This window comes from Dipteris shenzhenensis, chromosome 26 (assembly GCF_047967505.1).
Source record: "Dipteris shenzhenensis isolate YYH24624 ecotype China chromosome 26, Dip_SZ_1.0, whole genome shotgun sequence".
Taxonomy (NCBI): Eukaryota; Viridiplantae; Streptophyta; class Polypodiopsida; order Gleicheniales; family Dipteridaceae; genus Dipteris; species Dipteris shenzhenensis.
Genome location: NC_141621.1, coordinates 947,544 through 971,534, shown reverse-complemented (window position 1 = coordinate 971,534; position 23,991 = coordinate 947,544). Strand labels below are relative to the sequence as shown.

At 40.6% G+C, this 23,991-nt stretch overlaps 1 pseudogene; it reads right to left on the bottom strand.

Moving 5' to 3' along the window:
• Nucleotides 1-8,436: 8,436 nt before the first annotated feature.
• On the bottom strand, nt 8,437-18,505 carry LOC147884510 (uncharacterized; annotated as a pseudogene).
• Nucleotides 18,506-23,991: the final 5,486 nt, after the last annotated feature.

The following is a 23,991-nucleotide window of genomic DNA, read 5'->3' as shown; positions in this document are numbered from 1 at the left end:
CTGATGTGTAGAGACGTGCATGTATAGTGCTAATTTCATTCCTCTTGCAACTTTGAAGATAGTAAACAATGTACTTGACTAGTGCAACATTAAATTATTTGCTATTTCTTAGTTCTTGTTTCAAGAAATGGAGGAGATTGAAAATGTAGTGTAATCTATTTTGACATTTCTTTCTTGTTCTTTCATGTAAAAAAAATTCCAAAAAAAATGGGGACTTTATGATTTAGGACTTTATATAGAGGTAAGAGGTATTTTTACATTCATTTCTCACTTTCACTTTTAGAGAGCCATAGAAACTCCCACTCTCAAAACCATCTCACTCCCTCAGTCTCTGTTTCCATGGGTTCAGCAAGAGTTGTGTTCCATGCCTTCATCTCGCAAGCTGTATTTGTAGATCATGAGGAAGAGCTCTTTACGGTGTTTGACACGACCTTAGATGTCCTAGGCACATACATGCGAGCCAAGGATGACATCAAAGATCTCATCAACTACATGCATGAGAATTTCACTGAGTTTGCATATCAGCTTGATGAGTCTTCAAAAACATGGGTTTCTTTAGATAACGTCAAGTATCTATTCATGGAGGAACCCAACTTTGTGAAGTGATTGGCCCGTTTATGTGATAATCTTATAGAAGATGGGTTTAGGAAGGTAGATGCCAATGACCTCCTACAATTGGGGATCATGGGAAATATAGGCAATAGGTTCCTTTCCTAGGAGATGACATTCATCTTTCTTCTCCAGGAAGGAAATTTAGAGGAAGAAGTCTCATCATCGAGTGCCCCCTCTACCAAATCTGTTATCTTTCCTGGGAGATGACATTCATCTTTCTTCTCCAAGAAGGAAATTCAAAGGAAGAAGCCTCATCGTCAAGTGCCCCTCTGCCAAATCTGTTATCCTCATCCCTGGACCAAAATCTGACCTGTATGTGGAAGAGACTCTTGACTAGGCAAGGGAGGATATGGAAGTAAGATGAAGCATTGGACTTTCTCTAACAACCCCATGCCATCATAGAGCAAGCATTTGCATTGGAGACCGTTGACCCAACATCATACATACGGTCACTTTCCCCCCTTCTCATTGATGGAGAAGAGTATGTGTTCCTCCATGACATCAAGGTGCTTTTTGGATTGTGGAACGACGAGGCACTACGGGTCTTCGATGTTGAGACAAGTGTCCAAGATCCTTGAATTTTGGGTTCAAATGACCAGATAATGGAATACTTTCTGCTGATGATGCTAGTTACATTGAGAGATGCATACCAGTCAATATATGATGTGCAACCCTCCAATGCAAAAGCTTCCATTTCCAAGACAGACCAAGAGAAAAATTCCACTTCTAAGATGGAATTGGATACAACACAAATATCCATTGACATTACAAGAGTGGAACGAAGAGAAGCTAAACAACACCATAGCGGTATGTTTGAACAATGTTTTGATGGTCTTCTAGTATAACTTGTTTTTTGGTCTTCTAATGTTTGTTAAATTGTTGCAAGAGGCATTTGAGGTCGATGAGCTCTCATCTCGACAAATCCATATTCGTAGCACATTTGGGCAAGATCATTCTTTAGCTCATTTACCTTGGTGAAGTGGCACAACATATCGTAGTCTTCCACAACAAAATTTCACCTCGAGGACTTAGGAGTTGTTGAAGTGCAAGGTGTTGTCGGGTATCCCAGTATCACTCAGAATGCTGACAAGGTCATTGATTTTGGTCCAACGCTTGGCTCCATCAATGCATTTGGATAGAATACTCACGACAAGGAATTGACAACAACGGCTATGTCATTGGTAGTAGGAGAGGATGACCTTAGTGCTGTTACTACTAGGTTTACATCTAGGAGTCCACTCGGGGATTCAAAGACCCCTATTCTCGATGTATCAGAATGAGCTAAGAAGAAAGATAGGCTATGACCCCTCTTTGTAAATCACTTTGAAATACAAACATCTTTTTGTGACAATCTTCTCATCCATCTATTTAATGGTTAAATGTCTTTTATATGCTAATCTATTGTTTTCCTTCTTTTGAACGTTGCTGTTATAATTGAATGCAGTCATCGTTGTTCTCGATAATCGGTTTATCGAATCCCATCGTATTAATTGTGTAAACATTACATCAAATTGAAGTCAATATTAATTGTATAAACATTGAAAAGTTAAAGTGAATATGATACTCTTGGCCAGTTCTGGAAACTATGATGATCATTTCTAAAAAATCCAAGAGGAATTTTACCGCGGCATAGAATCCAACAGTGTCCGAGACGTCGCGAGGAGGCCAGAAACCCCTAAACCCGCCACAATGCAAATTTGGGAATTTAGGTCCTCCCCAAATGCCCAAATTTGTACAGTGGTGGGTTTTGGAGTTTCTGGGCTCTTGGCGACATCCCATACACTTTTGCATCCCTGCGGCGCGATAAAATTCCTCTTGAATTTACCAGAAATGGCACTACCATTATGAAATTACATCATCTACCCTTTCAGACTGCATTCCATATATAGGAAAAGCTTGAAATGCATCATATCAACATTGAAAGCATAGAAAAATAACTCAATAATGCAATGTTGCAGAAAATCAAAGTATTTTGTATCATAAGATTTTGCTCTTTGGGCAATAGATACAAAGATGGATTCTTCTACAAAAATGTATTCTAAGGCCTAAGGATAGGCTCCATGCGTAGCCGTTTTGTGAGACATATATCTAAATTATCCATCACTGTGATGCACAGCACAGAAGTTTGCATCTTTGAAGAGCCCTCTTATAACCTGCTCCGCAACCTCTTGAAGTGCCCCTAGATGCCTGTACTGAAACGGACATTGTCCATGTATTTCTGTGCGATTCATGTACAACGCGTTAGAAAGGAGCACACAGGATCACATTCTCAGTGCTTTTTTGTAGCTGCCTAATTTCTTTGAGGGCTCTTACTCCTAGTTTCACTCTATTTGGCTTCCTCACTCTTGGTGGAGGACGTACAGGTACCCTCACGTGGCTCCATGGCCTCCTATCTGCTTTGAACTTCTTCCACCGCTCTTCTGTTGCTTGTTCTTCATCATTGTTTGCATCCTCCTGGCGTACCCATTCCTTTTGTGGCATATGCTTTAGTCCTTCTTAGGTGGTGGGAAGGGACCCTTGGCATAGGTACTATGTCCAAGGTTGGCCGTATAACAGGAAGAGGAAATATGGTTGACTTCCTTGTTGTCTGCTTTCCAACAAGACCTCTAGCAAGGTTCTTAATGTCAGCAAGATTTCCGAACACGTTTTGCTCTTTAGTTTGGATAGCTGGTGGGGGAGACTCTTGTAGGCTAGGGGACTTCTCATGGCGAGGGGACTTCTCACAGGGAGGAGACTTTTCATGGGGATGGGACTTCTCACGGGGAGGAGACTTCTCATGGGGATGGGACTTCACGGGGAGGAGACTTCTCATGGGGAGGGGAGGTGTAGGGAGTCAGGGTTGGGCTCACAAGAGCACTTCTGAGCGTGCTCATACGAGTCTAGAGAGGGCTCACAGGAGATGGGGGTGTTGTGGTAAAGGCCAATGTGGCCCTTTACCATATGTACCATTTGTATAGTCCTTATTCTTTCTGATATATATACGGCAGAGGTCGGAATAAGGAGGTCACCCCTTTTGTGACCCATACACTGTGTGCTCTCTCTCTTGCTCTCTCATCCCTTTGTGTGCTGGTCCTTTCCTACTCCCACAATTGGTATCAGAGCTTGGTTGAGCTTGGTGGAGTGTGGCCAACAAGGAGAGAGCCCGGTGGAGCTTCAAGCGGTGCATCCCATGAGCAGGGGCGGCCTGCAGATTTCCTGTAGCTGGAAATTGGATCTTGAAGAAAGAGGCAAAGCTGCTTGTGCAAGAAGAAAGGGGGAAATCCCTTTTCTTGGTATTTGCTATGGGCATCTCCTATGTGCAAGAGCTTGAGTAAAGGTGGAGGGGGTAGAGGACTCCCCCCACTACAGGGACAAAAGAGAGACAGACTCCCAGTGAACTAGAAGACCACTCAAGAGACAAAAATCAAAGGTTTCCCTTGAAAATCGCAGGCTTGGTCAACATGAATTTTTTTGGCATGGACAGTCGACGAACTCACAGACGCGGGTGCCGCGTTGACAGAGGCCCAGACGAAGGTTGCAGACGCCCATCTACAGCAGCCCGTGAGCAGCAGACTTGGAAGCATAGCAAAAGAAGGACCCGGTCTGTCACATTTTGTCAACTGGGGAAAGCAGCAACAAACCCACAAGGCTGTCATTTGCAAGATAAGAAGGGTGGCTTCCAGGATTATGCAGCAACCCGTTTGCTATACAATTATGTGAGGAAGGTTGAAGGAGCTAGTTCCAGGGAAACAATGTTGGAGGAGCATCCGTCTATATCCGGGCAATTGAGAAGGAGCTCTAGAAGCTCAGGGGAGCTTGAAGGTGGCGAGAGGGAGCTCGTGAAGGCAGACAAGCTTTGAGTGTACAGCTTGATCCAAATTTTTTCCAAGTCCCTTGACAGTCTGAAAAAGTGAGCAGGAGGCCATTTTCAGGTGCGAATACCAGTGAATACGTAAGGATTTTGGACCTGTAGTTAACTAAGAAGTTGTAGAGCTTCCCACAACCTGCAACTTTGCTGTTCATAGCTTTGGCATCTGGTCTTTTGTTGCAAAGATAATGATGTTCAAAAATAGGGACAGGGTGGCATTTATGCCCAAGTAAGCTCCTCTTTCCGCCATCCACTTGGCAAATCCCACCATTGGGTGGTTGATGTGTGCCTTGAACACTTGGTAGAGTGGAAGTGAGGTCTAGTGTAGGAATTGTCACTATAGTGAACATTTGGGGCAAACTTGTGCCTCGGGATTTACCTTCAGTCCAAGATTGGATGCTTTGAAGTGTGGCAAATGCATTAAAAATGATGCAAAGTTGGATGCATATATGCACTAATGCAAAGGTCATGATGCAGTAAATGCATTTTGGGACATTTGCAGTCACTCTTTATTCTCTGGTATGCAATTTACAGAAAGTGGAAAATACCTTTGATGCAACAGTAAATGCATGGTTTATGCTTCACAAGTGATGCGGTACATGTTTTGACACTTGTGGTTGGATGCTCTATTTCTCAGGAGTTGTGAGAGATAAAAAGTGAGCAGGAATTTACAACCATCTGGCAAGACATCACTACACCCTGCGCAACATCTCGAAGCGTGAGACATCGAGATCTGAGGCGATCGCTAATAGGTGGCAGCATTTCTACAAGGCTTGGCCTGCAGGTGTCTTGTATGTCTTTACGGAGCAAGGCGTTCGCTAGATGTATAGCCCTCCACCCACTTTGCTAGCCCCTGTTCTGAGATTCCCCAGGCAGTGAGCTGGGTTTTCTGAAAACAGGCTAGTTAACAAGTAGTTTCTTTTTCTGGCATTTCTTCCACATCATCAACCCCCAGTTGACTGATTTGTATGGTTGGTTTTTTCAAGCATTAATAGAACTTTCTCTCTCTAGGGAAAAAAATGGAAAATGAGCCAAGAACACACACAAACTCATCCTCTAAAAGTAAAACAAACACTGCAGTAAACTTATGATAGTCACCACAGGGTTGAAAATCATAAACTTCATCGTGCATAGCAAGGACAAACTGCTATGGTATTCCCACTAACATCATCAGCATCCAACAGTAATATAGCGATTGTACAACAATACTCTCACACATAGGTGTGCCCACATACCTACACACAGATGAATGCCCCTTTATGCAAAGATATTCGTATTTAGTTCCGTCAGAACTCTCGAGGTGAAGGGCAGACTCAGTTGTGACGATGACTAGCATAGGATTGGCGCTCCTATGAGTCAAGTTCTATTGCAAAGAAAAGATTAAAGCCAATAAACAATCTCCAACAGATCTTATGCACAAGAACTAGAACCAGAACATAAGAGTTATAGCAACGCACATGCTGCTTCTATTTTCATGCTTTTATGGACAAGGACTAGAACCATAACATAAGAGATATAGCAATGTGCATGCTGCTTCCGACTAATGCTCCTGCTACCTTCAATCACATGATGGATCGCATTTTCAGAGAGCACAGGAAGTTTGTGGGTAAATTCTTTGATGACATTATTGTACACTCGAAAGATGAAGAGGAGCATAGACAACACTTGGCAGTTGTAATTGAAGAACTCAGGAAACACAACTTGCTGGTCAACACAAAGAAGAGTGAGTTCTTCATGCCAGAGATACATTTCCTGGGACACATCATCTCACAAGATGGAGTGAGGATGGACCCTGCCAAGATACGAATCAGGCCCGAAGATGTACATAAGACTGCCTTCAAGACCACTTTTGGGCTTTATGAGTTTCTTGTCATGCCATTTGGTTTGACTAATGCTCCTGCTACCTTCAATCACATGATGGATTGTATTTTCAGAGAGCACAAGAAGTTTGTGGGTACATTCTTTGATGACATTATTGTGCACTCGAAAGATGAAGAGGAGCGTAGGCAACACTTGGCAGTTGTAATTGCAGAACTCAGGAAACACAACTTGCTGGTCAACACAAAGAAGAGTGAGTTCTTCATGCCAGAGATACATTTCCTGGGACACATCATCTCACAAGATGGAGTGAGGATGGATCCTGCCAAGATAAAGGCAATCAAGAATTGGCCTCCATTGAAGAACCTACGTGAAGTTCGTAGTTTTCTTGGCTTGTATCGGCGCTTCATTCGTTATTTTGTTGAGATAGCTTCACCCTTACATGCTTTGCAGAAGAAGGTAGTGCCTTTCCGTTGGGGGAAGAAAGAAATTGCAGCATTCAATGACCTGAAAGAAAAGCTATTCTTTGATACGGTCATCATTTTGCCAGACTTGCGAAAGCCTTTTGTTCTTCAATGTGATGCAAGCGGCAATAGTGTTGGTGGAGTCCTTATGCAGGAAGGTAGAGTGGTTGCATATGAGAGCAGGCTGCTTCGAGATCCTGAACACAACATGAATGTATATATGCAAGAGTTGGTAGCTGTAATTCTTGCTCTTATTGTGTGGAAGCACATCTTTTAGGTGCTGATTTTTATGTGCAAACTGATCATCAATCGCTGCGATACTTCCTTACTCAGAGAAAGTTGTCAGAAAAGCACATGAGATGGGCAAACTTCCTTTCCATTTTTCATTTTCAGATTGTACATCTAGCTGGAAAGAAAAGTCTCCCTAGTATTCCCCCCACTATTCCAGCTTTCAGCTCTCCCTCAGCCTCTGGCCCATTCAAGAGGAGGCATCAGCCTTGGTGCAGCAACAGTTTCCAGCCAGTATCCATTGGCTACATCCTCTTGAGCAGCAACACTGAGCCATTTAGTGGAGTGCATCCTGTAGATCTTTGGAAGGAATAGTCTCCTCTCTGCCTACTGTTATAGTCTTTCTTTAATGACACGTGGACAAATATTCTTGAAATGATCACTCATGCTTGGGCTTTAGTCGAGAGTGCTTGCAACAATCAGTCTTTTTTTGATATCTCTGAGAGGATTCAAATGTGTGTAGCAGCCACGCATGTTATTCGTGATTGTCCTATAAGCACTGTGTTGTGCCTAATGGAGCTCTCTGGGAATGGTGGTGGCAAAGCCACATCTTAATACTTCTTTTTATATTGCGACTTTCTACTACAGCTACCATGTGTTTGAGATTGGTGCTCTGATTCAACAGATATGCTTCATGCTTGCCTACGCTTTCAAAGATAAAGCATGACCAGCTTTGAAAAAGAAAAAGGCTTTAATAAGGAGGCAATTCAGCTCTCCACATGGTGAATATCCTAGGCTGAACAAGCCAGACCAAACTAAGGGTGTTTCCCTGGATGCGACCTAGAATTTGTTGATGGGTCCTGCACCATGGGGAGCAAGTGGCGAAACCAGGGCACGATGAGATGTAGGAGATATGAAGATATATAGCTTCCGCACAACTTGATGGGAGTGCCCAATCACTTGTTTGCTACACAACTGTGAGATGCCCTGCCTTGATGCATAACAAGAGCAAACGAATCTGAACAGAGGTATCTGCAGTAAGCATAGAGCATATATATATGCAACAAACTTTGAACCGGAGGTTCGACAACGAAACTAAGCACCCGAAAAGCCCATTGATCTAATGTGATTATAACACATTTGGTTGAGATGATAATTATCATGCACGAACATCAACCTGCACCCTATGTATCACAAAAAAACATGCCCCTGCCTCGCTTACCAATGCTTACACGAATTGACCACCAACACAATGCCACTGAGATATGAAATGGATCTAGATACGTACAACCTTTTCCTTTCCAAGAAAACAACTGAGATGACAAGAGAATTGGAAAAGAGTTTTAAACTTAACTTCCAAAAACTGTGCGGAATAAAATTAGAGAACATTTCAAGAATCCATTTGTTTTGCTTCTATGTACATAACGGGCGATCGATGTGGGCTTGTTGTAAAATCAAAGCTGAAGACTAATCATAAGGTAAGGTACAACATCCCGCGCTAGAACATCGCATGATGAGAGTTTGGCTGGTCCAATCTTTTGGGTCATCTTCGTTCGTGTCAATAGCCCGCAATTGGATAGTGTATTTGTCTAAGGGTTTAAGTTTGTCCCGAATTTCTTTCTCGATCGACTCCAAGTCATAACTGGGAACTTCAATGGGCCATGCGATGCTTGTAATCACAATGACCTTGAATAATATTTTGGAATCATCATCTACAACAACTTGATTTGGAACTTCTTGTTGTTGGCGCAAGACAACCATATCTTCGTCCAAGTGATTGAACTTATGGCGAACGTCTGAAAGGAGCGATTCACGTTGGCAAGCCTCTAGGGGACGTGTTACTAAAATAATCTTGAGGATCGACATGATATAACGTAATGAAGAGCAGAGCGCAACGAAAGCCCCTAATCTGTTCTTTGAGCAAAATCCTCTCGATCTCCTCCAGGACGTGGTTCAATCCAATCTCGCACACCAAATTTGACGTGCTTTACAGATGCCTCACTCCGATCACCTTATCTCCTTCCTTTTGCGAATTCTTCTTTTACGTGCACATCGAGAATCACTACAGTGATTTCTGCGTCGTGAGTATTCTTTTCAGCAATGCTCTGATCTCAATCTGCAGTGAATTACCTCTGCAGCGGGGCAGAGCGGAGGGAGAGGGGGTTGAGCGGGGAGGGGAGGGGAGCGGTGGGCGCAGGGAGTGGAGTGAGAAGCAGAGGGAGAGCGCGAAGCCGAGAAGCTCCGGATCTTCGAAGTATGATCACAGGTACCAAAAGCAAAAAGCAGCTACCAAAAGCATAGGAGAAAGCGTGGCTACAATTCAATTAACTTTTTCAAAAAAGGATTACACGTGGAAATCCACAAACTTGACCCCTTAAAACCCAACATTAAGAGGTCATTATTGTTTTGGCCATGATCGACATCTAAAAACCCCAATTTACACCTGGGTCGTTATTGTATTATTCACTTTTGGCTAATCATGTAAAAGAGCATCCTCCTTCGGCATTGGACCCTATGCCTTGCCGCATTCGATAACACATGCCACGATAGCCATAATATCTTCCGCCTACATTTCGGCAATTGTGGAAAATACTTTTATACCCTGTGCCAGAGTACCCAGGGTCTACTAATAAATGTTGGTCGCTCTCGTTAGATGGCGTTGCCGTTGCTGCTACTACTAATATCAAGATGATTAGTAGGCTTGTCTTCATCACTATCCAAAAGTATTCACTGTGTAATCTAATACTCACCCTTTATATAAAAGACAATGCACATACTTCACATTTTCGTTCCCTTCAACGACTCCTCTTGAAGTAGTTGAACTTCCGAGAGGAGCTCCTCACCCACTCACCACCACTAACTACCAAGAAGACTTGCGTCGTCTTCTTTTACATCCCATACTTCCCGTCATCATCGTCATCGTTGTCAACCTCCCTAGCTTTCCTCTAAGATGCAGTTGAACACCCCACTTCTTTTGTGAGCCCCCTAAATTGCTTAACCCTTAAATTGCTCTCTTCATTTTATTTGATAAGGGAATCTAAATTGCCACCATCTTACGTGGCTACACCAATTTTGAATCACTAAATTGCCACCTTCTTGAGTAATTGCTCGAAGTGGTTTCTCCTCAATTTCCCTTGTACGCCATCATGACTACCTTTATAATATGGCCATAAGCATTACTAAAGCAATTGCATGAAGGTCATATTTCTTTCACGAAGATTTTTTCTAAGGGGGGATTCTTTTTTACGAGTTTTACTACAAGGAGTTTGAGAGTTTTTTTTTCCTTTTTGAGAGTAATACATCATAGGTGAAAGCAAGAAGAACCTTGAAAATCATGATCCAAGTAGTCTTTTTCAGTCAACTGTTCACACAAAGTCCATGCTCTTCCATACACTGCGATCCATTTCTTTGATCCATAAACATAAGAATCTTTGGGGGTTAGACGGTTCTCACAAATACATTCCAAAAATTATAGCCATATAGCATTGCCTATCAAAGGATAAAAACATTACAAAATAATGTGATATATCACTTCAAAGAAATAGCCTATCAAAGCTTTAAAACATCGCAAAATAATGTGAATTATCACTCCAAAGCAATATATCACTTAATAGGAGAAGCTCCATGATATCAAGCTAGTTATCATGGTTGTCAAATACACCCTTGGAGAGGTCAAAGTTGATTCAATAAGAATTAGACCACCATAGAACTATGTCCTTAAACAAGTAATATGCAACATAATGTGTCCAATCACATTGGCATTGGCATCAATTTCTAGGAAAAATCAGAATCTAAGAAAGCTTTGTAGAGAAAAATATAATAGTTGTCTTACCAAGACAAACCCCAAAGACATACAAAAGAAGTTGGACCTCACAACTTAATCCTTGATATATTAATGCAATAGATCGCCAAACAGAAAGGAAAAAGTAGTAGACTTAGTTGTAGAAGGATGTAAACACATGGATTCCTTGATCTATATGGGGGAGTCATCAAAGGCTTAATTGAAGTAAGGGTTTCCATGCCATGTAAATATCAGATACTTAAATGTTAATTATACTTTTGAGGCTTGTGGTGTGATCTTATGCTATTTGTTGTGCTCACCCTTAGTTTTTACTTTTCTTAAATCCCATTTTTCGTCGAATTTCATGCACAATACACAAAAAACACACTTGCAGAGGTGCTATTCGAATGTGCACATGTTCAATGGGCCCGCTACTATGCACGCGCATCAAATTTTGTAAATTCATCCATTCGCTTGTTCTTGTAAATTCATCGAATATAGCTTGTGCTGATATCCTGTAAATTCATCGAATTTGCTTGTTCTTGCTCGCTGGGGCTCGGGAGCATTGTTTTGCGAGTGAAGCCAAGGAGAAGCGATCTTGCTGGATTCCAGCCCCCTCCGATTATGGGGATGAGTAACCTGACCCGTCAACAACAGGCTAGAGACCCACTCCACTGGGTCTCATCTATTGCGTATAATAAAATTTAGGGCTTCATTTATAAATCTCAAACTTGAGGAATTTTAAGAAAATTTTTGAAAAACATATGCATACATACAACATGCGTGTGTGCGCGCGCGCGCACACACACACACATAAAACACTACGTCTTAAAATATTAATAAATATCTTATATATATATATATATGATATATTATATTATATAATCTCTCTCTCTTTCTCTCTCTCTCTCTCTCTATCTCTCTCTCTTTTCTTGCCCTCTCTCTCTCTCTCTCCATCTCTCTCTTCTCTTGTCCTCTCTCTCTTGGTATCTCTCTCTCTCTCTCTCTGTGTGTCTCTCTGTCTCTATCTCCGTCTCTGTCTCTCTGTCTGTCTCTCTCTCTCTCTCGCAGCATATAACATACATACAAACATTCACACACACTTTTTTTTCGGGGGGTGAACATACACACACAGAGATATAAATCTCTCTCTCTCTCTCTCTCTCTCTCTCTCTCTCTCACGGGCGCACGCGTTACACACACACACACAATGTATATATTTTTTTAAATATAAAATATAGTTAAATTAATAAATTGTATATATATATATATAGGTATATGTGTGTGTGTGTGTGTGTGTGTACACAAACACACACACACACACACACACATATATACATATATATAGGTATATATATATAAATCTCTCTCTCTCCTCGCTCGCTTGCACCACGTGTGAATCTAGCCGGCACATTTGAATCCCACGCCGGCATATTTGAATTTTACCACTGCGTGTGAATCCCACACCATTTTTATTGCACCACCAACTCTCATTACTCGATGTCATGTGGCCCATGCCACATCATTCGTTGCATCTTTGTGGGACCCGCATCCTTTGGACTCTCCCTTTGCTCTGAGCAGCCGCCTCATCGCATTGACTCAACCTCTACACTGAGTAACCTATGTGGACACATGGCATCTACCCATTTGCACACGCTATGCCCATTGCTACCTCTGTGCCCAGGATTTGACCTGGCAAGTCGCCACGTGGCACATGTCACATGCTCCGTCCTACTTCGCCCTGTTTACCCGTGCAACCCATGTGTGGCAAATGCCTAGCAATGCCATGTGTCTGCGCTACCCACCCTCACATGTCCATTGCAATTGTGGTTACATTTAATCCAAGACTTGGGGATCTGCAACGAAATGGAGGGTTGGATCGCGTCATGTAGTCTGCGCATGCAAAGCTTTCACGCTGGCTTGGTCAAGTGTTTGTGGCCCATTTATACACTTTCTTGCATTTCCTCCCCTACCCTCCCCTCTCTCTCTCTCTCTCTCTTTGTGTCTCCTGTTTGTAGGCGTCAGACCTGCGAGCAAAATCCAGAGCAATGCTTACATGCCACGTGGCTTCCTGCTTGCAGTCTTCCACATTTGGTCTATCCCTCTACACTCTAGTAGTGTCCTCGCAGTGCCACATGGTGCTCCAACATCGTCCTCATCCTCCTCTCTCCCTGAACCTCCCTCCTCCACCCTCAAAGCTCTATAATGCATCACAAACCTCCCCATACTTGCCACGTGGCTGGTATGGTATTAGTCTCCATATAGAATAGAATAGAAGACAATGCACATACTTCACATTATCGTTCCCTTCAACCACTCCTCTTGAAGTAGTTGTACTTACGAGAGGAGCTCCTCACCCCCTCACCACCACTAACTACCAAGATGACTTGCCTCTTGTCCTTTTACATCCCATACTTCCCGTCATCATCGTCATTGTTTTCAACCTCCTTAGCTTTCCTCGAAGATGCAATTGAACAATCCATTTCTTTACTATGTGAGTGAGACAAAGTTCTTGGAGGTCCAATACACAAAAAACTTCTTGTAGTGGAACACATTTGTGTGAGTGAGAGAAATGGAGGTCTAGGTCACGAAAAACTATTTGCAAAAACTTTCCACTTTTCAAGAATTGTATACCTAATTGTTTTGTCTTGTGAGAACCTTCCACTTTTCAAGAATTGTCAAAATCTTCATCATTCCTTCCCTACAAGCCTACTTTTATTGATGAAACTCTCAAACATGTCAAATGCCATTCTTTGTATTTACTCAATAACAAATTACCTAGCCCATCATATACAACCATTTTCACTTCGATGAATTGCATAGAGCTTTGGCCAAAATCAAACTTCATCCATGATATAGAAAGGCAATACATAACTCATCATGATTTTAGTAACTATTGACAAGGTGCAAGATTTGGTTTGTACAATATGACTCTCCATTTGTACCATCTCCTCACCTTTACTTGAATGAGAATTAGGTTTTTTAAATCTTAAACTACACAAAGGTACTATCTAATCCCTCACAAACCCACTCCAATGTGCATGCTTTTTTCACCAAAACATGCTACATACATCGCAACCAATTGGGATAGGAGAGGCCTACCCATTTCTATCTTGATGGAAATTAGGACGAAAATCATCTACTATTATATATCTTTCTACTCCTCGCATGGATCTAGTCAACTTCCCATGCTATTGCTTGTCTCTACACTCAACATTTTACATGTGCACACATTACAACCAGCTAGGACTAGAGGTTACATCTCCTTGTTGAGAGAGAAGAAGAAGAGATGATAGACACACCAAATAGACTCCCAAAGACTGATTCATATTGATCACTAGTTACATATATATAGGTGAGACCTAGTTCAAGTTAGGGCAAGCTATATATAGCTCTAACACCCCCACTCAAACAAAGGTCTCTAGCTACGGATGAAAAAACCCTTGGGGAGCACAAGGGAAAAACCCGAGCTCCTATATACAAGTATACAAGTTGATCATTTGTACAATTATTTACAAGTATGTAATGTAGATATGCATTTATATACAAAAGGTCACCCATAGGTGTGTTAATCTTGGAAGAGAGAAGCTGCAAGAACTCCAAGTTCTGATCGTAGCACTGTGAAGCGTGCCTCACTAAGTCCTTTAGTGAGAATATTTGCAATCATCAGAGAAGTAGGACAATGTTCAATCATTATCATCCCTTTCTTCACTTCATGTTTGACATAATGATAATGAACAGCAATATGTTTGGATTTGTTATGCTGAACATAGTCTTTAGCCAGACTTATGGCACTTTGATTATCACATCTGAGAGGAGTACTGGATGATGGAGGATGACCAATATCTGCAAGCAATTGTCGTAGCCAAACCAATTCTTGAGCTACTAGAGAAGCCGCTACATACTCAGATTCTGTGGTAGAAACAACAACACAAAGTTGCTTCTTACTTGCCCAAGAGACCAAGAAACCATTGATAAAGAAGCAATTACTGCTTGTAGACCGCATAGAGAAGTGAGAGCTTGCCCAATCTGCATCTGTATATCCCAAAAGATCAAGAGACATCACAGAAGATGATTTTGTATGACGTCGATAAACTAACCCAAAATCAGAAGTGCCTTTCAAATACTGATTGGCAGTAAAAAGAATATCTGGTCGAGTGTTCAAACCGACAAACTGTAGGCAACCAACAAGATTGGCATAGGGTTGATGTGAAACCTCAACCTCATGAGTCAATCGAGTATTTTTGACAGAGCTCACAAGACAAGGAGTGGTCGCAGAGTGAGCATTCGTCAAGCCAAACTTTTGAACTGCATCTTGAATGAATTTTGTTTGTCGAAGTAGCAAAATTCCCTTGTGACGAAATCGCTAAACTTGAATACCAAGACATGAATGAATGTCTCCAAGATCAACCATATCAAATGCTGAGGATAAGATTTTCTTGACATTTTGCAAGAAATCGAGATTGTTGGAAACAAGTATGGTGTCATCCACATAAAGAGCAAGAATGACAAAAAGAGCACCATCATGTTTGGCATATAAGTTGGGATCAGAGAAATAAGAGTTGAAACCTTGAGATGTTAGAAACTGATCAATTTTCATGTACCAAGAACGGGAAGCTTGTTTTAGACCATAAAGAGCATGATGAAGGTGACAAACAAGATGGTCCTGACCGGGAAGTATGAACCCTTCTGGTTGCTCCATATAAATCTCCTCTTTAAGATCTCCATTAAGAAAAGCAGTTTTCACATCCATTTGATGAATCTCCTAATCAAATTGAGTAGCAAAAGCCAAGAGTACCCGAATACTTGTGCTATGAACAACGGGTGAAAAAGTATCATGATAATCAACTCTTGCAATTTGTGAGTATCCTTTTGCAACCAGACACGAGCTTTAAACTTGTCAAAAGAACCATCAGCTTTAGTTTTGGTTTTATAAACCCACTTACATTTGATAGGAGTGCGACCAGGAGGTAGTTCAGTAAGAACCCATGTACCTTTAGAGATCAAAGAATCATATTCAGCTTCCATTGCCTCTTGCCATTGACTCTTTTGTGCAGAGAGATAGCTTCTATATAAGTAGTAGGGTCTTCGTGAGCAACCATTGCATGATCAATGATTTCAAAGTCATCAACACAATCATGAGTAGAACCATGTTCAAAATCAATAGGCAGATCAACATAAATATCAACACTATCATCAGAGGCCTGTGTATGTGCAGGATCCAAATCAAGATTGTCAACACATTGCTCTGCAGATGGAGTAGCAGTGATGCCATCAGGTGAACGAGTAGTAATGACATCAGAAGTGGAATCAGTATCAAATAGAAAAGGAAAGGCAGAAAGTAAGGACTCAGTTTCCTCTGCATCCTCGGTATACCATGCCCCTCCCATTAACTGCTCATTGAATATGGCATCACGATTGATTATCACCTTCTTAGAAGAGGGATCATAGAATTTATAACCTTTAGAATTCGGAGAATATCCAATGAATATGACCTTTTATCAGGAAGATCTAGCTTTTTCTGTTTCTCTTTTGGTACATGAATATAAGCAATGCAACCAAAAGTTCGAAAATGTGATACAGAAGGAGTCTCCCCTGTCCAAGCTGTGATTGGTATATCTGACCAGAAGGTGCAGTTGTAGGAAGATGATTTTGCACAAAGATGGCTGTCAAAAGTGCTTCTGCCCAAAAGCTTCGAGATAATCCAGAATGAAGGAGCATACATCTCATAGCATCAAGAGAAGTGCGATTCTTACGCTCTGCGTGAGCATTTTGTTGAGGATAGTATGGAACAGTATATTCACGATGAATGCCACACTCAATGCAATAATCATTAAAAAGATTAGAAATATATTCTCCACCATTGTCACTACGAAGGGTCTTGATCTGAAAACCAGTATGAAGTTCTGCAGCAGTTTTATATTGCTTGAATACTGATAAGGCCTCTGACTTATGTCGCAAGAGAAATGCAGTTGTATATCTTGACCAATGGTCAATGAAAGTGATGAAATACCTGTAGAAAGACTTGGATGGAGGAAAAGGTCCACATATATCAGTGTGAATAAGATCCAATAAAGCATATGAATGAGTTGAAGTAGATGCATGAAAGGGTTTTCGATGATGCTTGCCAAGAGCGCAATATTCACATAGGCCCATGTGAGGACGAGCTGGAAGATTCATACCATCCACAAGATCATGACGATTTATAGCAAGTAGCTTGGAAAAATCCGAATGAACAAAACGATGATGCCATAGCTTGCAGTCCAAATCACCAGGGGCTGTAACCACATTAGCAATATCATCATTTAAGGAAAGTTGAAAGAGGTTACCATTCCGAGGAGCAATTGCTATGGTATGTCCATCTTTTTCAATCCAACACTGTGTGTGGTCAAAGCCAATAAAGAGACCAAGATCAACAAGTCGTGCAACAGAAAGAAGATTACTCTGAAGATCTGGAACATGGAGAACGCCTCGCAAGACTCTTGTTGAAGAAAAAGTGCCAAGATATAAATCTCCAACGCCCATGACTTGACAAGTAGTGTCATCAGCAAGATAAACCAATTTCTTGTGAGGAAGAGCATGATAATTATGTAACCATTGAGATTGATATGTCATATTACCAGTAGCACCAGAATCAACAATAAAAGTGGAACCATCTCGAACATGAAGTATCCTTTCTGGAGAGACATCAGAATAGATATGATTTGCCTCTTGATGCGTATGGGCATCTTGTTGTTGAGTAGCATATGCTTGAGTACGTTCACAATCATAACGCCTCTTGTAACACCGAAAGGATGGATGATTTCCGCCACAATATTCGTAAGGAGAATTATTGGATAAGCGGGGTTGCTTAGTGGTAACACCATGTTCCTCATCATATTGCCGAGCCCAACAATCAGAGATAACATGACCATGCTTATCACAGTAAGAACAATGTTTCTCAGGATATTTGAGACGAGAAGAATTGCCACCTCTATACGGATGACCACCACGTCCATAACTACCACGTCCATATTTGAAGAAAGGACGCTTGCAAGCAACACAAGCTATCTCTGAATCTGCATCATCCATTGTTATCATCACAGATTCATGAGGGTCTTTACGATGCTCGCGTCGTTGAGCGTACTCAATCAAAGAAATACATGTTTGATCAAAATCAATCTCGTTTTTGTTGGAAAGGATGGTAACAATATTATCATATAATGGATCCTGGACTGTGTCGAGAAGATAGGTCACCAATTGATTTCGTGGAATAGGTGCACCAGCAGCATCAAGTTGATTGACGATATTCTTGAATGAGTCAATATGAGTTGTCATCGGAGCTCCAACTTTGTACGGAGTGCTCAAAAGATTACGAAGATAAAGAATCTCTGTGACAGATTTCTTCTCAAAAGTAGAAACGAGATATTCCCATATTGCATGAGAAGAAGGAAGGGCATATACATCCAGCATAAGAGAATCATGTAGAGTAGATAAAATATACCGACGAGCTGCTTTATCACGAGAACGCCAATCAGCAAAGTCAGATCTCCATTTCTCAAAGAGAGGGCCTTGAGTCACAAGAGCATGATTTGGAGTTGCATCAACAGGTTGGGATGGACAAACGAGATCACCAAGAACAATATCTGAAAGATTATCACCTTCGAGTATCAATAACATCTTCACTTTCCAACCAGGAAAACCATGTCCTTGAAACAGAGGAACAGATCGTTGGCCAGAAGGAAAGCCATTGATGATTATAGACGTTGCCATCATACTTCGGGAGAATATGTTTGTCAGAGCTCACATCAATGATCAAGAATACAATGGTCGCTCTGAAAATATAAAACTCGAGATACTCCAAAAAAGGATAGAACGTGAGATGGGAGTATACTAGAAATAGCATGCATGCCAAGAAAGCGCTTTGAGCTTGTTGATCACGAAACCACGATATTTTTGGAGAAAAGCAGAACTTGTTGATCACGAAACGGAGGTATTTTTGGCGAAAAGCACTACGATCGTGCTGATCACGAAACCAATACGTTTATCACGAAGCCACGAGATTCTTGGCAAAAAGCAGTACGAGCGTGCCAATCACGAAACCAAGAAAAAAGTAGTCGTCACGAAAACTGACGTAACTTTCTGCTCCGAAGTCCGATTAGGGTGTTTAAGTGCTCAGAACGAAGAGCACAACGAGAGCTACGCTCTATGAATGATCTATGATCCATTTGCCACTGATAAATTTCTCAAATTCGCACCAGAAGACCTCCAAAAAACCACATCAAGTTAGACATGTCAAAATCGACAAGAGAAAATAAGCGATGAGATACTGAAAGCACTGTGTAATCAAATCAACAACTAATACTTCCTGTCTTTCTTCATTACAGTGAGCATAAAATAGCAAAACCTTTGTAGCTCTGATACCATGTTGAGAGAGAAGAAGAAGAGATGATAGACACACCAAATAGACTCCCAAAGACTGATTCATATTGATCACTAGTTACATATATATAGGTGAGACCTAGTTCAAGTTAGGGCAAGCTATATATAGCTCTAACACTCCTCACCTCTAACAACATGGAAATTTAAGCTGGGTTGTCTTAGATTGTGTAAGTTACTATGTATCTTTCTACTCTCTCACATGTACCCGCTACATGCTATGTCTCACCTCTACTCTCAAGATTACAATGATCACATGGCTCCTACACACATATCAAGGAGCAAGGCTTTAAAGCAATAAGTATTCAAGTGGGAAAACTTTGCCTATCATAATGACCTAGAAATGGCTCCGCATTATATATGTTCAAGAGAGTTATTGCCCTAAAATTGGTGCATCACATCGTGCCAATAATAATTTGTGAGCCCCCTAAATTGCTTGACCCTTAATTTGCTCTCTTTATTTTATTTGATAAGGGAACCTAAATGGCCACCATCTTACGTGGCTACACCAATTTTGAATCACTAAATTGCCACCTTCTTAACTAATTGTTCCAAGTGATTTCCCATCGATTTCCCTTGTGCACCATCATGACTACCTATATAATATGGCCATAAGTATTAGTAAATCAATTGCATGAAGGTCAGATTTCTTTCATGAAGTTTTTCCTAAGGGGGGATTCTTTTTTATGAGTTTTTCTAGAATGAGTTTGAGAGTTTTTTTAACTTTTGGAGAGTCATACATCATAGGTGATAGCAAGCAGAACCTTCAAAATCATGATCCAAGTAGTCTATTTCAGTGCAATGTTCAAACAAAGCCCATGCTCTTCCATACACTGCGATCCATTTCTTTGATCCATAAACATAATAATTTTGGGGACTAGAGGGTTCTGATAGAGGCATTCCAAAAATTATAGCCGTTTAGCATTGCCTATCAAGGGTTAAAAACATTGGAAGATAATGTGATATATCACTTCAAAGAAATAGCCTATCAAAGGTTTAAAACATCACAAAATAATGTGAACTATCAATCCAAAGAAATATATCACTTAATAGGAGAAGCTCCATGATATCAAGCTAGTTTGTCATGGTTGTTAGATACACCCTTGGAGAGGTCAATGTTGATTCAATAAGAATCAGACCACCATAGCACTATGTCCTTAAACAGGTAATATGAAACCTAATGTATCCAATCACATTGTCATTGGCATCAATTTCTAGAAAAAATAAGAATCTAAGCAAGCTTTGTAGAGGAAATTATAAAAGTTGTCCTACCAAAACAATTCCCAAAGACGTACAAAAGAAGTTGGAGCTGACAACCTACTCCTTGATATGTTAATGCAATAGATCACCAAACATAAAGGAAAAAGTAGTAGACTTAGTTGTAGAAGGATATAAACCCATGGATTCCTTGATCTATCAATTCCATTAGGGAACTATATACTTTTTTAGGTTGTCTCGTTTTTGCACAAGTCGACTAGAGACTAGTCATTTTCACAACAATCAGGTATGTCTTGGACTTTTCTTGTGGATGACAATGGCATTGATATGGATCCCAACAATGAAGAGAAACCAATTGCTTCAGCTCATGAAAGAGTGGATCACACCCTTGTATGTTTCTCTTATATTGTTCCCACCCACATTTTCTTTTTGAAATTGACAACCTATAGGTCTATAATGTAGATGTCCAGAGTTCTGCTTATGAGATAAGGAGAGGATGTTATGCATACAATCATGAGCATGAAAAGTAGATTCTAAATTTTTGGCATGATATAGCACCAATTCAATTTGTTAACCTCAAGTTCTTGTAATGACACTTGTAAATACAATATAATTTTTACTCTAGAACTCATATCAATCTTTGTATGTTATATGCTGATACTTTAATGTATTTGTGATAAATTTACCTTGTTTATATTGTGCATGCATGTCTATGTGGGCATGTGTGTGTGTGTGTGTGTGTGTGTGTGTGTGTGCCTGTGTGTGTTTTTTTGACCTTAAGACATGTGCCAACACATGTCCAACATGTCTTCATGTTAACGACTACTAAATCTTGGAATTGCTTCTTTGATTTCTTTGAGACTAACTATTGAGTAACTACAAATCGGTTCCTTTGTCGGTTGGGATTTGTTTTTACTAGTTTGGAAGGTGTTACTTTCATATATGACGTAAAAATGATTGGACAAGATAGTTGTGTAAATATGAGCTTGAACCCATTGTAGCCATGACCAATGAAAGCCTTAGGATTGAATCAATGTTGAAGGGGAGACCCTCTACTATGTGCGGCACTGCACACAATGGAGGGATCAATTGAGGGACTATAAGGCTTTCTCGAAACATCTAGCCACTCTCGACACATTCCAAGCTAATCAGACTAAGGAGGATAGTATGGGAGATTTTGAGACTAACTATTGAGTAACTACAAATCAGTTCCTTTGTCGGTTGGGATTTGTTTTTACTAGTTTGGAAGGTGTTACTTTCATATATGACGTAAAAATGATTGGACAAGATAGTTGTGTAAATATGAGCTTGAACCCATTGTAGCCATGACCAATGAAAGCCTTAGGATTGAATCAATGTTGAAGGGGAGACCCTCTACTATGTGCGGCACTGCACACAATGGAGGGATCAATTGAGGGACTATAAGGCTTTCTCGAAACATCTAGCCACTCTCGACACATTCCAAGCTAATCAGACTAAGGAGGATAGTATGGGAGATTTTGTAAATATGAGCTTGGACCTACCATACAAAAGCCTTAGGATGGAATCAGTGTTAAATGGGAACTCCTCCACAGTGTGTGGTGCCACACACAGTGGAGGGGTCAATCGAGGGACTACAATCCATTCTCAAATGTGTGCGATGCCACACACAATGGAAGGGTCAATTCAAGGACTATTAGCCATTATTGATAGACTTAGGAGATTCATTAGAAGCAGTTGACCGACAATGTGCAATCCTGATAACAAAAGAGTCATGATTCTCCTCCCATTTCAAACAGAGACGACGAAAGGAGGGGGCACATAGACGACGAAAGGAGGGGTATAGAGACGACATAAGGAGGGGGCGCAGAGACGATGGAAGGAGGGAGCGGGATGAGGGAAGGAGATAATAAACCCCCCCCCCTTATTCCCTGGCAGTTGTGGTCGCTAGGGAATAAGCAAAGGGGTTTACAGGGAGGGATCAATTAATTAGTTAATTAATTAGTTGATTAGTTAGTTGATTAGTTAGTTAGTTAATTAATTATTAGTCTACCATTTCACCATTTTATTTTTAATTATTTTATCTTAGTTTACAATTTATGTGTTTACATAATCTTTATTTCATTAGTTTGTATATATTTTTTAATATAAATCAAAATTAATGAATTTAATATATAATCGTTTTGTATTTTTGAATTTAAGTTTAAATATCTTAAATAATGTATTTATATTTTTAATTTTTAATTCATTTTAGATTAAATGTATATTTAAAGTATATTTAATTTAGTTTAAAATGTTTTGCTATATATATATATATATACATATATAAAGTATATTTAATTTAGTTTAAAATATTTTGCTACATATATATATATATATATATGCATATATATGAATATATATGTATATACATATATATATATATAAGAGAAAAAAAAAGAAGGATTTTTTGGATGTTTACCATTTCACCATTTTATTTTTAATTATTTTACCTTAGTTTATTTATGTGCAATCTTTTGGAAACTGTTGTGGGTTTTGAAGGCCCAGGAGCAATCTAGGCATAGGATCTATGACACGGGATCAAGGCTGACATTTAAAATTCATTTACTTATCCCCACTGCTGCTAGAAGCAATCAGCCCCCCATTTTATTTTAACATAGGAAATGATAATTGGACAAGTTGTCTGTCTGTAGGAATTGGACAAGTTTGGACTGTGACTTTGTGCTTCAATCCAAAGAACCCAAACATAGAGAACATGGCTAGTCGCCCAAACATAGAGAACATGGCATAGGTGATTGAGTCTCTTATCGAAGGAGTGTTTGAACGATGAAATTCCGCACCTTCTTCATCTCCCCCATTGAGAGACCTGTAGTGTCCTAGCTGTAGTTGCCTGAAAACTCTCCGGTGAGGTAAGAAGGATGATGCTTTAAGAAGGCCAATGGCTACCTATATTGACCTTGGAATTGGCTCGCTAGTCGAAAACGTGGGATTTGGTGTTGAAAGTGCTAAGACTAGCTCCTCGACCTAAAACCGATGCCAAGAGCTTCCATGAACGACTGCTTGTCCATAGCGATTGAGATTTTTACTACTTGTCCATAGCAGCTTATTAATGAGTTTTTTACTGCTTGTCCATAGCAGCTTATCAATGAGCATGACAATTTCATCTGTGAGATCTTTCAGCACCTTTTAAAGATCTGCATGTGCAATGGAGCATTGTTAGGCATGTGCACTTGAGCGTTGTCAAATTTGTGAATAGATTTTCGGCACAGCAGGGAGGATGTTGATTGACAATCACGTTTCCTATTCTCGTGAATGAATTGAGTGGCAAAATGGTCCCCGCTTTGCTAAAGGTGAAGTCTAGAAATCACTCACACTTACGACTCCTCCCCTTCCTCACACCCCTCCCCTTCCTCACAATGATAACTCCACACAGTGCCACTTCCACCCCTCCCCTTCCTCACACAGACAACTCGACAGAAAACCACTTCCACCCCTCCCCTTCTTCTCATCTCTTTCTCAATGTCACGGTGGGCCTAACCATAGTAGTGCTTCCCACTTGTGTATTAATGAGACCTCCTACGTCAAAGAAGCATATTTTCTTGTTGAGGGGAAAACCTTCTTTGCCG